This window comes from Ischnura elegans, chromosome 1 (assembly GCF_921293095.1).
Source record: "Ischnura elegans chromosome 1, ioIscEleg1.1, whole genome shotgun sequence".
Taxonomy (NCBI): domain Eukaryota; kingdom Metazoa; phylum Arthropoda; class Insecta; order Odonata; family Coenagrionidae; genus Ischnura; species Ischnura elegans.
The window spans coordinates 140,981,251-140,997,060 of NC_060246.1; the positions used below are offsets into that span (position 1 = coordinate 140,981,251).

General features: G+C 36.4%; 1 protein-coding gene across 1 annotated transcript in view; it reads right to left on the reverse strand.

Annotated features, from left to right (window-relative positions):
• The window catches only part of LOC124165592, a 78,715-nt gene that overhangs the window by 17,556 nt on the left and 45,349 nt on the right, over positions 1-15,810 (reverse strand). The gene's annotated exons all lie outside the window — the stretch shown is intronic.

Here is a 15,810-nt window from a genome sequence, read left to right on the forward strand (position 1 = left end):
AGAGAAAATAACGAAGAAAAGACGTCGTTTAATTAAAATAAAATCCACATCAACGTATATATATTCAAAAGTACTAAGAGCTTAAATCGAAACTTGAAGATCGTACGTGGTGGAAGGATTCCATATTAATAATAAAAGACACATGTTTCTTCCACAAGTTTATAAAAATTTATATTTATTACCGGTGTCGGCTGTTACACCATTATCAAATCCGAAACCGGTAATGAAGTAGAAATTTTTATATACTTGTGGAAGAAACAAAGTGTCTTTCATTATTAATATTGAGAGCTTAGCAAGCCATTCTTACCCATATGGTACAACTTTTTGTCCTCGTAAACTGCCTATCTCCTCAAATTTCATTTGCCGATTTATTCCTAGCAGTAAAATAACTGAGGTTAACACGATTGGCAGTAAATTGACTGCGGTATGATTATGATAATCAAAGCCAGTTTCCATGAGGATAATTAAAAGAAAGTTTGTGTTTATAAAACCAATATGGAGTTGGAAACTATTCCTAATAAAATCGAAAAACTGGTTGTTGGCAGAGATTTTTTATTGGAATACATTGAATTAATAATTTTTTAGTTTTTTAATGAAAATTTTGGCAGAAACAATAAAACGACACTCGAAAAGATTATTATATGTTATAGAATAAGTGATACCAACACGGACGGGTTGCGGATAGTGGATAAGCCAGCAGGGCATTGAAGATTATCACCATGGAGTGTTAAGTCATTAAGAAATTTGTTCATAATCATGAAACTAGGCAGTATTGTTCCTTTCTTTTCTCAGATGTGTCCCAAACCTTGATGAAAATGAGCTCATAAAAATTTGATTTTTTCCTCTAACAATTTCATTAAAAAAATACTTTCACTTTCACCCGGTGCAATTGTGTAAATAAAAATTTGATTGAATCGTTTTACCACTTTAAGTACTCCATCGATCTATAAAGTTAAATGGTACAAGCTTTATAGCTTTTTACCCTAGCAATAGATGTGTTGCAAGGGTAAAAGTCAACAATTATTCGCTAGAATCACTGAAGAACTCGCCATGGTCCAATAGCGTCACAAGTGCATGAGACTTATATGCGTAACCCAAAACAATCAGTCCAAAACCACGTCATGGAAGGGCCTCTAGTTTCAAACTTTAAAGAGAGATCTAGAATTTAAAAACTATGATCTGGGTTTATGTTGGAACCACATGAATCGATGGTAAGATAAAGTTTAAATGTGAAGTCTGCGTAATTATGCGGTGGAAGGTATATTATACTATTAAAAATCGCCTCAAGTATAATATCCTATCTTTTCAATTTACTTTCACAACAGAGCGATCTCATCTCTCCCTCCCTTTCGCCAGAGCACTGCTTATCCCGCGGCCTCAAGGACGATCACTCTTGTGGCTGCGGTCTCATTCCCACCTCTTCCCACCTCTCCACGGGCGCCTCTGCTCATCCCGGCATTTCCATTCTCCCGTCGCCGCAATCACCCGGGCTTCCGCTTCGGACAAATCTCCGGCACCTCGAGGATTCGTGCGGGACAAAACTTGTTTTAAGTGTTCATCTCCGTTGTTGGGGGAAATGAGCTCGCCTGCGGTCTAGAGGGTGGAGGGAGGGAAGCGAAGGCACTGTGCCGATTGCGGTGTCGGAAGGAGGTTGGGGGAAAGGTGGGGTTTCATGGGTCTTCGGCCCAACCCTAATTTCGACCTAGAACCTCTGGACGTAGGATTAGAATGAGATTCATATGGCATTAAAAAAACAATTTATTGATCTATGTCATTGAAACGATTATCTAAGAGAAATAAAAGGATTGTAATAAATTCGTGAGGCTTTCAAAATGTTTATTTCATTTTAATAATAGCAATATTTGAGGGATAAGCCGAGTGAATACCGCAAAATAGCAGCAACTCGGGAAAATGTTTGGTTTTCAACGTGTGGGCACTTAACGAGGTGTTCCAAGTTCAAATCCGTGAGAGTCCTTCGAATATGGGCTAGGTAATCCTAGAAAATTAACTGACCTTATTCCACTGCATGCAAGATACTCAATCGGGGTAGTTTTGCATGGGAATGAGCTACATCCGTTTCTAAAAATAACGAGTTGATGCACTTGATTAAAAGAATGGTAAAAATATAGCCAAAGGGGAGTTTCAATCTCAAGAAAGGGTTACTAAGATTTATTTAAGAATAAAAATTATTGTTTAGTTATTATAACGGAGTGAAATAGTATTTAGGAATCCGATTTAGACATCAAATTGGTACAGATAAAAGTTTGAACAAAATTTGAAAAGTTGAAAATGCTCCTCCGCTGGAATGGTAAACAAATATAAGGGATGCGAACTGAAAAAGGAATAGGAATAGATGAAGGCTTCCACAGAGGAGAGCAAGACACGCCACTCGTATTTGGTAATGAAAACAGCCTCGATATTTTTTGACTGCTACTTTAGGCAGCATTCATTCACTCTCCATTTCATATTCGAAGACGCAACTAAAATATCGGCAAACCTATTGCCGAAGCGTATCAAGGTACCCTAAAACACAATCGTGGAGTTTCACGGACTTCTAATATTGTGGAGGATGGAAAGAGTGTTGCATGCTGTGCGAAAACAATAACGTTTTCTACTTACCAGTTCACTTGAAACAAATGAAAATGGTGATAATCCGTGTGTCCGTTCCCTCTCAATGTTCCCATTTTGCGATATAAAGTTATATTTAAATTAAACTTCTTAGGATAAAAAATCCAGGGATGTATGAATTATGCAACCGAATCAAATAAATCGAACACAGAACTATAAAAATTTGGTACTTCATAAAGAATTGGATCCTGACAATAAGGAAAAAAAAGAATCAATTCTGGGAAGACGAATCTATGTAAGTCCAAAAATCCTCCAAAATTCGGAGCGAAACGATTGAAAGCATAATTTAAATGTATCTTAACGCAAAATTCAACAAACACCCGAAAAGAAAAAGTTTTCAATACATACCTTAACACCCTTTACCCTAAGAAAAGGTTCATATCTAAATTTTTTAAATATCTTATGCTACAATATCAAGCTGCTTGAGTGCACCTCACTTGGAGTCGACCTAAATTTTCAAGTCCATTCCTGTCATCACCAAATCTAATTAACTAATTGCTACATCGCCTCATGATAAAAATGTTCTCGATTTTCATGACAAAGTCAAAGCTAGGATATTTGACTGTATATTTTTTAATTAAAAGACATACTCTGGCTACTAATCTGACATATCATTGACGAAAGTATTTAACCAAGAAAAAAACCTTGAAACCTAAAAAAGTAGGGCTCAGCCAAGGTAAAAATTGTATCGCTTGAAGCAAACTCGGAAAAAATGCACACATGCGTGGGAAGTATTTTGACTGACTCATTCCGCGATGAAGCTGCTTTTGGAAAGGAAAATAATTTATTCTCCCATGACGTAAAAATCTAGAATATTTCAACATCACGCCAACTACTACCGTTTCTGCAACCTAGCGGACCGACGAAGAGAACCGATTAGCGTTTTCGTTGAATCGAAAAGGTCCCATACCCTTTGATACGTTCTCCTTGAAAGCAGATCTTTTTCGCGAGGGAAAATATGATTCAAAGATCGTTGCGCCCTATCGAGCTCCTTTTAAAAGTCTTGCATCAACCAATATTAGGCGACCGAAGGGGAGGACGAAGTGTATGCGAATAGCAAGAACATGCTTTTTTTCCCGTAAAATACGTTCGCTCCCTCGGAGCTTTCAACTCCCCCGGCCGATTTGTCTCCACAAAGGAAGTTAGCGTAGAGGTCTCCGATAAATTTTCCGTCTTCCCTGCATCACTCGTCTTGGCAACTGCATGGCGCTGAAAAAGCCAAAAACCCCTTTTCTTGGCATACGATTTGCACTCAACGTGTTTCATTGCCCCTGTGTACAGAGGGCTATAAAACTCCGACTGGAAACTTCCGCGAATGCAATTAAGGGGAGTCGGTGGGTAATAATTTCCTGACATTCCATGGCACGGAGCTTGGGCGAAGAAACGTGATACATTCCCTTAATTTAAGACCAAAGTAAGCGGAAATTGAAAATATATCAAACAAGAAAATAAAGCTGCCGGTAGTTGCTGAGAATGTTATTTAATTCGTTAAAGTATTATTATTAAAATTTGAATCTCGCAGGCTATAGTGAGTCTCGTAAGTAACTTGTACATAAAATGTTGTAATGTATATCGGCAGTCAGAAATGGAGCGCTAGTGACACATTTTATTACATTCAAAACTAATGAATTCAAAGTTCTATTCGACCAAGCAAGTATTTATCGGAACTCACAGAAAAAATAGGGATAGCAAGAAAAATTGACGGAGCCCAGGTTAGCATGCGGACAGGACATCAGAACAAGGTAGGTTGCAAGATGAACGGTTTAATTTGAATATTTTATCAGATCGGTGCACTTGGGCCAATTTGTTTTGGTTAATTTTAACTTAATAAATAAAGTGAATTATGAGTTTTCTCGGAATATCCATTGTATCTCTGGACGGCTCTTGATAAAACTGTAGCATTAGCTATTGATATATCTTGTCAATTTTAAATTGTAGAAATTATAAAATATACTTTCAATTTTATAATCAGATAAATGGTGAAGCGAAGTGAGTGTATATCCATCTATTTTTGAAGTTAAGGGAAGCAAATGTTCTTTCCCTTAATTCAAAATGTGAAGTTAATGTAAGTAAATAGAATCATTATTATAATAACAATTATCCTACTTGATACGAAGTGATTTTATTATTTAAAGATTATTCTGTCTAGCCAACCAAGAAAGCTTTGGCATTTTGCTTTAAATAGATTTTCTTTTAGATTGAAATTATAATAAAAATTACCGCTAAAAGTTAAAAGCCGGGCATTAAAGACAGAATATTCGAGGCAACCGCATGGTGGTTGCATATAAAATTTCAATAGGTTGCAAAATTCCTCTCTCACAAAAGTAAAAAGTCTCTTAAAAAAAAGTTTATATAATATTGAAGTATAAAAATAGCATTTTTATGAAAAACACGTTTTGTTAAAAAGAAATTAACGGCATGCAGCTCCTTAAACTATTGAAAATTTCAAATGTGATTGATGAAGTTAAAATAAGTTTTAGAAGAGCATTTCAGGTATCAAACTCGAAAAACGTGTTGCGCATGTAAGATTATATAGTTTGATATGCATTAACCATCAAGTATTACATTTATAACGTTACATGCGCAACAAGTTTTTCGTTTTTGATATCTGAAATGCTCTTCTAAAACTTATTATACCTTTCTCATTAATCACAATTGAAATTTTCAATAATTTAAATGCCGTCGGACGTTATTTTCTTCTTTTTACTAAAAGGTATTCTTTATAAAAATGCTATTTTTACACTTCAGCACTATTTTTCCTTTTATTTTTGGGATTATAATTCTATGGCTCTTCAAATAAATCAGTTCACTGTTGAACATATTATTCAGCGAGAGAAAATATTTCTTGGCAAACGAAAATAAAAATGGTATCATTTTATTTATCCCATGGAAAGTTCTACAAAAAGAGTTTACTGTGATATTCAACAATTTGAAATGGCGTTGAAAATATATTTCACAATAATTAAAGACAGCGGAAACAATTATGCTATTTATGATTTATGAAAGCTGAAAGGGCAATACAGTATTCAAATAAATGCTGCAACAAAGAGAGAAATAAGTTCCCATCCACCACGAAAACAATTCAACGAGGAAAACGCAATAGCCAATTATCTACGATGATAATCAAATTAATATAACTTTATTTCGACATCACATTCACTTTTTGAGAAAAACATGGCTAATTAAAGTTTCAAGGACACTGAGAAAATTATAATATAATAATTGAATTTCGTATCCATATCCTAAATTTGGATGTAATTATACAATGATGTAGTGGACACGAAGATTGATTGAAGGAATCAACAATGGATCGACCAAGCTCACGTTTCTCTGAAACTCCATGTCGTTCCCCTCTATTTTGGCAGTATCGCGTGAAGGAGTGCATTTCTATTTTATCATCGATCTTTTTTGAAAGATATATGGCGAGATGAAATATCCAAGAACGTTATCCGCGCGAACCGGATGGTCCTGGTGCGGAGACAGCTAGAGAAATGGATGTTAGGCTGGAAATATTAACCGAGTCTCAGCGGATGGGAAAATGGCGATTCAATCGCTCAGGTGGAAGTGGAAGCGAGATACAAAAATTGAAAAGCGAAAAAGCGAATTGAAAAGCGTAATTTTCTTAAAAATGGTAGAGGACGCCTTTGGCAAAATACTCTGGAGAACACTTTTCAAGCCCTCAACGTTTTCACTTTTCGTGCCTGAGGATATTTCACGAGTAAAACGTCAGCAATCCTGCAATTCATATCCCACATCCAGGCTACTTTACCAGCCACGAATGAAAAGCTGGAAGCGTTACTTGCATTTGAAAAAATACAGTACCACAATTAAGAACGCTTTATCAGGGCTCAGCACAAAATAAAATAACGAAACAGTTAAAAGTTTCAGACTTCACTATGTTGAATGGTTGAGTAGAAATGTACAACGCGAGGTTTCTTCTTCTAAAAGTATTACCTCCTCACACCGATTTAAAAATGAAAACTTTATTTTTTCATGATGGGAAGTAAGTAATTATAAAATTAATTTGGTGAACTAGGGCATTATAAAATGTGGTCAGCCATTTGCACTATCTGCTCACAAAATTAATGGGATTCTGTATCCACTACGTCCAGTATCAGTGGTTTATGTCTATTTTACTTAAAAGCAGTAGTTTATCGCGTAACATGTATACCCATGCGCACTCACAGTAAGTCCAGCATTGAATCACTTTCACAAAGCAAAAAAACAGCGCACAGTTCAAACGAACGTAACTTTTCCAAAAATCATGTATGTCGGCAGTCTGAAATCCACCAGTTCTAGTAGCAATTTTTTAAATTAGTCTCTAAATAATTAAATAAAATTCTTTAACGGTAACACCATTTCAGAGAAATTTGAAAGGGTCATGTAGGGGACATTTTCGCTTCCAAGGAATTACATTTTACAAAGGAATTTCAAGGATAACTTTGAAGTAAAAGCAACTTTACGACGTTTTGTCAACTCAACACATCGGCGGTGTCCATGATATGTGTTATCCTGCGTCATTTTCACTATTTTTTACATAGAGAAGAGAATTAAATCCAAGTGATGGGAAAGATCACATTACTTTAAAATAACAAAGGAGTATGCTTCACACCAAAAAGGAAAATTTAGCGAAGAAATAATATCAGTTTTATGTTTTTAGTCCTAAAATACCGGCTACAATGACTGAAAAGCGCGAAAAATAAAATATGCATATATATTTTGTAGATGCGGTTATCAAGCACCTGACTTTATGTTCAAATGCTAACTTCCCACATTCCATTTATAGCTACGGTAACAGTAAAGAGAGACTTATCCATCAAAGCACAAGTAATTTCACGTTCCTGCCGTGTCCCTATCTCCACCGAATTCCCTTCCATATTCATGGCATGGCTGGAGTCCTAGAGCACCCTCACTGCTCCCCCTCCACCACAACTCGAGGATTACATTTAGATACGGATGTAAATATTCATTTCCCAAATGGCACGCCAACAGGTGACTTGCACCACTACAAGATGTGACGGTTAGGAAACCAATGGGTGGAGGGGAAGAGAAGAATACGCCGCGGCTCGTGGGAAGGGGTGAAGGCGGATGGAAGCATAGCGAGCGACGGTATATACCCTTCGATGCAAATAAAACAGCGAGGACTTTTTACGGTTATTTCGCGTTCTCACCGGAGAGAAATTTAATGCTCCTCTGGCTGTGCTCTATTTGCCATGCATTCACCGATATGGAGCGGGCGTTGCACCTACCAGCCAGCAAGCTTCACTTGGTCAGGCAGTCTATGCCACGGGGTTTGATGTCTATACGGTTTACCATAGGGAACTGAAACTAAATAAATTCAATTAATCTAAATTCACATATATCAAGGCGGCAAAAGCTTATCGACTTTGACAATGAAGTATTAGTGCAAACGATATGCATTTTTAAATATCATTAAAAAGGTAGTTTTAACAATCAAAGCGAAGTAAACTTGGAGGAATAGTGAAAGTGTTCATAAAAGGCGGAAAACAAAGGATCAAACACGTATGAGAATATGAAACAATGACTCTATCCTCTCAAAGAAAGAATTTAGCATATTGCATGTTGTTGTACACGAAATTGCCAGTATGATAAATTCTCCCCTACGTAATAAAAAAAATATAATTTGCCGTAATTGGCATTTATTACCAGATAATCACCATTTCATTATCTCTTTCACCTCAACGCAGGCAAAATAGAAGCAGGATTTTTATCACCCAAAATAGCGATGCTAATTAGGTGTCATGCTGAATTATGACCTATTTTAAGCCAGTTTAATATCAGTTTGAAACAACCAAATATGACGATTTTATTTCGTAATCGTGACTTGTTAGCACGACGGAAAATGTCACAAGTGATACAAATGAAATTCATTAGTACCGGAGTTGATATTTTGTTGAAAATACAAAAGCCTAAAAGCGTTTAAATGAGACATCCAATACAATAATGTGTCATTCATTGATACCTATCGAAAAGCATGATGAAATACGAAGAATAACTGATTAATTCATCCAATCATAGCGCAGATACGATGTACTATCCAATTTATTGTAAATATTTATTAAAATATCTCACAGAATCAGTGGCGCAGCGAGGGGGGGTTTTAGGGGATAAATCGCCCCAGAACTTAGAGATATTTTATAACTCAATTTATTTCAGTGAATTGGATAAATATTACTCATAGAATAGTGTAAGGATTACTAAAATATCCCTCAGAAAGCTGTATAACTCACCATTTAGAACCATTTATTTAAAAAACTTTCTGGGTGAGGGCACCCGCACCTCCCTAATTCCATTCCCCTTGTATTAGTTGCTCCTAAAACCTCCCCTAGTCTTAATTCCTAGCCGCACGCCTGCGCAAAATGAATGACCCCCGAAACGCGATCGTATTTGGTACAAATGGAAAAGGAAATAAAATTAATTGTGTCACGCCGCTATTTTCTACGAGCTAATTAGCATTAATTTATTGTAAACGTGCAGTAATGATTTATTATTATGATACTATCATAATAGTAAATCATTATGTTGTAATAGTTAATCTAATTGCTCATTGCTGTAATGTGATGACCAGCCGCATGCCCACATTGCATTATATTGGAATACGAAATATATGGTATTTGGAGGAGGTGACCGACAGCTGAGGTCATTTTCGCCATGAGGGAAGGGTATGAAAGGAAGGGTGGAGAGAAACACGGCGTCGGCATTAGCCTGCTCTTAACGAAAAGCGCCAAGGGGACCAAGGATTAACGTCCCATCCGACGGAACGAGTGTTGCGCTTGAAATATCCTACACACATCATTCAAGCAGGGATCGGGTAGTCACTGAAAATTCTCTGCCACTGCCGAGATTTGAACCCGAGCCCGCCTGGTGGGAAGTCTACACTCTAGCTACCAAATCAACTCGATCCCCTTGCACGAAATATATACACAAATGAAATCATAAAATAATATTGGGCATTTCCAGAAGAAACGCTAAAAATATAAAAACCAATTCGTTAATTCATTAAGATATTGAAGATATAAATTAAATCTATCGAGAAGTCACGTCCATGATATGAGAGACAAAAGTTCTCTTTTGAGAATCAACCTTAAATAATTTACTACATGTTTGTAAAAATAACCACGTGGCCTGTATCGTACTTCTTGGATACCTATTTACTTATCATATGTTACTGAAACTGTCGCCAGAAACACCAGAGACAAAGAAATGCTTCAATTCAAAGTATTTTTCTTCTAAGAATTTGAGTTAAACAGCGAATTTTGCCATTTCAATGATAAGTTGAACTTCACTCTATACTGAAAAGATAATATGTTACTGAAAAAATAATACATTTTTTCCAGACTCATTGAACTCTTTTCTGCCCCTACGTGAACTGCGGGTAAAAAAAAAACTTTCTTTTCGTGACAAAATTTTCCTCCTGCAACGTAGGTACTACTAATATTCAGTGGTGCATGAATTTTCCATTCAGTGCGGTGTACCTTCATGTACCGTGAGAATCGAGTGGCTCTCGACCTGTTCGATTCAATTATGCGTGGCTACATTGAGCACAATATCTCAGGGATAAACATTTTTCACGGAGGACTCTCGAATAACCCTATTACCATGGCTCATTTCCGTATTCAAAACAGGATAAGATCACCAGTGAAGGTGTTTATTAAACTAGTTTATATAGGCAACAAAAAACTTCATCGATGATAGTGCGCTAATCATGAACGTAGTAGCAATGGTTGTAACTCACGTACGACGGCTAGAGTTTGATAGACTCCTTAAAAGGTAACGAGCAGCCTTTTATAAAATTTTTGTACTCAACCGTGTGTAAGGGTGATTTTGATGGAGATAATTTTGAAACGTAAAATTTTATTTTGAATACCAGGCATGCAGATGAAAATTGGTCCAAAGAGAGTTCGAGAACAAAAACAAAAAAAGGAGCAAGTAATGCATTGGAGATGATAAATGAAAAGACGTAAATCCTTAGAAAGTAACTAAAGATGCTCCGATAAATGAGCACATCTGGATATCATCCTACGATCTACCTCAAAGGTATCGGCAGAGGGCGAATGTTTATTCCCAAAATGCACTCTGCTACCTGTCGGTGCTGCTAAAATTGCACCTGTAATTACGTGGCAGAGATCGAGTCTCACCAAGCATGCATAATTAATTCCGCTACCTACGATAGTAATTTAACCCACAGGAATATGCAAACTTCAGACAAAATACAATGTCATCGTAATTTGTCTGTTTGAGGGAAAAGTTCCTAATTTATGTGATTTGATCGTCGTGGATTATTATTTTATTAACGTTCATAATTGAATAAAATTCACGTGTAAATTGTATTTCAATATCGGACTGTAAATTAGAATTTTTTATTGAACATATGACTTGATACTGTCGATCTCCTCGATAAATTCCAGTAATAAATTTTGCCTACTTTTAATTCCAATTTCACAGTTTGAGTTGAACGAAGTGACTCCTTAAGGTAGAACTTTAGATTATAACACAAGTCAGATTTCGAGAAATTAGGAACTTTTCCCTCAAAGCTTGAAAGAAATATATTTCTAAGAAACAGAAATCCAAAATTTTACCGTCGACCTAACAGTTGGCGTACAAAGGGCCCGCGTGTACTGAACGACGAGTTTTACGACTCACTCTTTTAAATTGGCTCTGCTTACAGAGCGCGATAATAAACTCCATGAAATCGGATTAACGCATGCCGTGACTACAGAAAACATATTTTCTTCTCGGTTTTACCAAAGTTAGTTATTCCCCAAGTTATTTCACTCCGAAACACATTTCCCTCAAATTGGTGAGCTATGCAGTACAATACGTTTACGTATTCCCAAAGTTCCCGTAGTGGGTTAATTTACGGTAAATGTAAAACCTTCAAGAATTTCTCTTGATTTTCCTTGTGCTACTATTTTCCTTGTGCTATTCCTTACCATCACGCAATCCCTACCTTCCCATTCTTTCCTTCATTAAAATTGTCCTACTCTTTGCTGGACAAAACAAACGAGTAGAACAATGTTTTAAATGAATGAGAGAAATAAGCGAGTGACATTAAGCTCATATACGTACAAAAAAACGCAGAGACTTGTGGTTTAACAGAAAATGTAGGAAAAGTCGAATCACTTGATGATAATGGGGATAAGTACGACATTTTAACTAGCAACCTTTCTCAGAACGTAAAAGATGCGAGGTATTGCAAAATTATGCAGGAATATTTTATTAGAAAAATTAACTAGTAATTTCATATCCAGTACTAAAAGACTTCATCAAGGGCAACTAAAATCTCATAGCTCAATTTATTAACTTTTTGCATCTTATTTACCATTTAGTTAAAGTGTGCAGTTACATAAAACTGGCAAACAACGGTTTTTGCGAGGTTAAGTTGAATTAATAGCGGTTTAATCAATGAATCACGTTTTTTTTACAAACACTGCTTAAACGATCAAACTGAAACATTTGGGTGTTGAAGCTTTTGCATGGCCATAATTAATGAGATTCCAAAAAAGAAAACGGCAATTAATACTATGACTTTGCGTTACATTCAGTATATTAGCGAGAGATAATTAGTATACTAGCGTCAGTATATAACTTTCGTCTAGCATCTTACTTAAAATCAATAAACGCAACATTTTCGTGTGTATTAAAAGTTATGAACTCACGTAGAAATATAGCTCGCAGATTTATACGCAATGAAGCAAGTAGTATGTGGAAATGTGGTAATTAAAACCTCCACTAAATAAAGAGGCGTGCTGAAAGAGAATTTAGCCCAGTCCTTATCATAATTATTCATATTTTCCATTCGAAAAAAGCTAAAAGAAAAATCTAAATTTGTGAAGACTCGTACAACACTGAGATACTTAATTTATACTTTTCCCTCGTTAGGCCACATCTGGAATACGCTGCCAGTGTTTGGAACCCTCATGAAAAAGGCTTAATAACAGAGTTAGAACGCGTGCAAAGAAGAGCTGCCAGGTATGTGAAAGGTCGTTATGATAGTCTTGTTAGTGTAACTGACCTCCTAGATAAACTCGGATGGGAATCTCTGTCGGACCGTAGATTGAAAAATAGACTAAACCTTTTAGATAAATTCAAGAGCAGTGTCTTTTCTGACGAAGTTAACCATATCTTGCGGACACCAACGTACTACGGAAGATCAGATCATATAAATAAAATAAGAGAGATAGATTGCAGAACAGACAGATTCCGAATGTCATTTTTTCCACGATCAATAAGAGATTATAACGGCAGCAATAGAACTCGTAAATAGATTGCATGACTTGTAGTGTAGCCTACTAACCTATGTAAAACTTAATGCATGTTTCTGAAATTCTATTCTATATTCTATTTCTAACAGCATATAGTAGTATAGTTTGTTAGTATACGGGACGTTTTTTGGACGGTGTGGTGTGCATGTGGGAGTCCAAATGCATGCTGCATGCTGGTGATTGATCACCCCCTGCCAAACACCCTAGAGGTGGCTCGCAGGGTATTATGTAGATGTAGATGTAGATTAGTTTGTTAGGTCTTTCCTCTGAAGATAATTAATATTGAAATCAGAATATATTTCACTGGCAGATATAATGACATAATTTCAATAAGAAGAGTGAACCAATGAATTTCAGACTCTAGAATTCAGATACTCGGGGCTTTAATTATCCAATGACACAGATATACTTGAAGAACAATGCTTTTATGAATACATGAACTGACAAAGAATTCCATCCAATTGAAATTTGTTTATACATGCACCAAATATGGAAGTGAAGTACAGACGATGAGAATGAGTTGATTTGTGATGAATCATTTTCGTATCACGCTGCGCAAGAGAACGCTCGACCAACATTGCTTGTTGCCATTCCATCAACCTACAAAAACATCGATTAAATCATCACTATCTACCTTGATTCCGGACCAAAAGCCAAAGTTTTGGTTTCATCCCCACGACAAAGCAGGGACACACGAGTGACATGATTTTCGGATCTGTTACGGCAAGCAGCGTAAAATGATGCTGCAGGCATATCGTTATCTGCAAACATGGACCGAGTATTAAGCCAACATAGCTCTTCGTGATCGACCGCAGGCTCCAGACCGCACGCATACCTGGGGTTCCGCAAAATCCAAATGGGCGAGATAAAGCCCCCGATGTCTCTACACCCCGGTAAAAGCGTTGCAGGTCATAAATAACACGCGGGAAGCATCGACGATAGCTCGTTCGTTGCGTTTTAATGACATAGGCGAGCTTTTTTTCTCGAGGTGTTATCGCGAGTTCCTCAATTTCGGCGTAATCAGATTGAGACTAGCTCTCGATAATGCTCGAAAAATCTTACCCGCCAATTGCTTCCACTCCATTAGTCGGTATGATGATGAAACCTCGTTTTTTCGACCGGTTACCTCAGTTATCGGAAAAGGGCTATCCATCGATGGAAGATCTGCATTAGATGACCTGCTATTACGTACTCGAACGGATGTGAGGCGCATTATTCCGGGAGATTTCTATAATGGTAAAGGCATCGCTAAAAATTTCCCTATCGTGATCGTGCATGATGCACTCGACACCAGATACGCTCTATCTTCGTCCATGCAATTTTAGAAACATTCAAAAGAAATTCACAAATGAGAATTTTAAAGATTTTTACAATAAATCCACATTAATTAATTAATACGAAATTCAGTGATTCCTCGCAGAATAACAAGCAATTTTATGCAAATTGAATAAATGATATGATAAATTAACTTGCACAGACTACGAAATTCAACTTAGCAAAAGAAATATTTTTCTAAATATATTTGCATTAAGATTGAAAAAAATCTCAGTCGAATTACTAATGAATTTTTAACCCAAGTACTTTTCTTGACAGTATTTATTTTAGAGGCAGCAAAAGTAATGCAAAGAAAAGAGGTTAATAAGGTGATTACAACTCAAGCACATTGTTTATTTAGGTGACCTGAAATCACATCCTTACGTATGATACTCAATGAAATATTCCCTAGTTGAATCTCGAAAGCTCGGCGCCCTTTATCGTCATATTCGGCTGGTTTTAAAGGGAAACCATCAATGGATTAAGTGAATTTTACGCATTAAGGATTCCATTAAAGCTGCCTTTAAAAGAAAGTTCCCAGTTTTAATCTCAAATAGAATTTTCACTTCTGTGAGAGATGAAATCGTTGATGAAAATTAGGAACCACAGAGAGCTTGAAATGCGCTTGGAAACAGCCACCTGAGTCCCCAATTCTTGCCGACATAAAAATAAGAGCTATCTGCGACCTACAGTTACAGAATAACCAAAGTGTAGCTGTTTGGCTTTAGCTTTAGGCCTTCAAAATTCACGGGACCCGTGGAATTTGACTTTGCAGCGTAGGAGATTAAATTGCTTTTGTATTTTATTCTTATTTCAGAAGAACGCTGGAAATATGTGTTTCATATTTAGAGGCAATAAAGTTTTACCTGAGCACGATATCAAGAAACACCTTATCGTGTTGACGTAAAATATGTGTAATGGAAAGAGATATGGTTGATAGAAGTTGAGAAAAGCATCTTTCAGCTTTTTTTCGGTAAGTGCACGGAAAAATAAATAACTTAATGCGAAATAATAGGTAAGCATAAATAATATTTGAAATGATGAAATCTAAGTTAAATGGGTGCTAAAAGCACCATTATTTGAAACAATTTTAATAATTTCATTCATCTAAGTCGGCATGCCAGAGAAGCAATAGACATTTTATACTAACGTTTGAAGCAATCGTCTAACACAGGGCACCTTACCAGAACTTGGCGAGCTGGTGACCAATATGATTTATTTTTAAATTAATGCCAAAAAAATTAAAAATATAATGATGAATTAATTTAAATTTGTCATTCAGAAAAGGTTTTCCTGAAGTTTATTCCCTCTTTTAAAATTTTTTCATTGTTCCAACGTTTATTAATCCCAAAGGTGGAACCTAAAATTCTAAAGGAACAGTAAATCCGGTTATCGCGAAAGGTTGCCTTCACTGATTTGGTGATTGTGACTCCCTTTCCCCCTTTCTTTCAAGCATGCGGCCCTACGTGGTTTCTTGGTTCTAAGATGGCGAGGTGAGCATTGAGTTCTATTTGGACAATTTCCCTTCAATATTTGAAGCCATCTCCTCTTTACAAACAGAAATTCACGTGATGGTTTAACT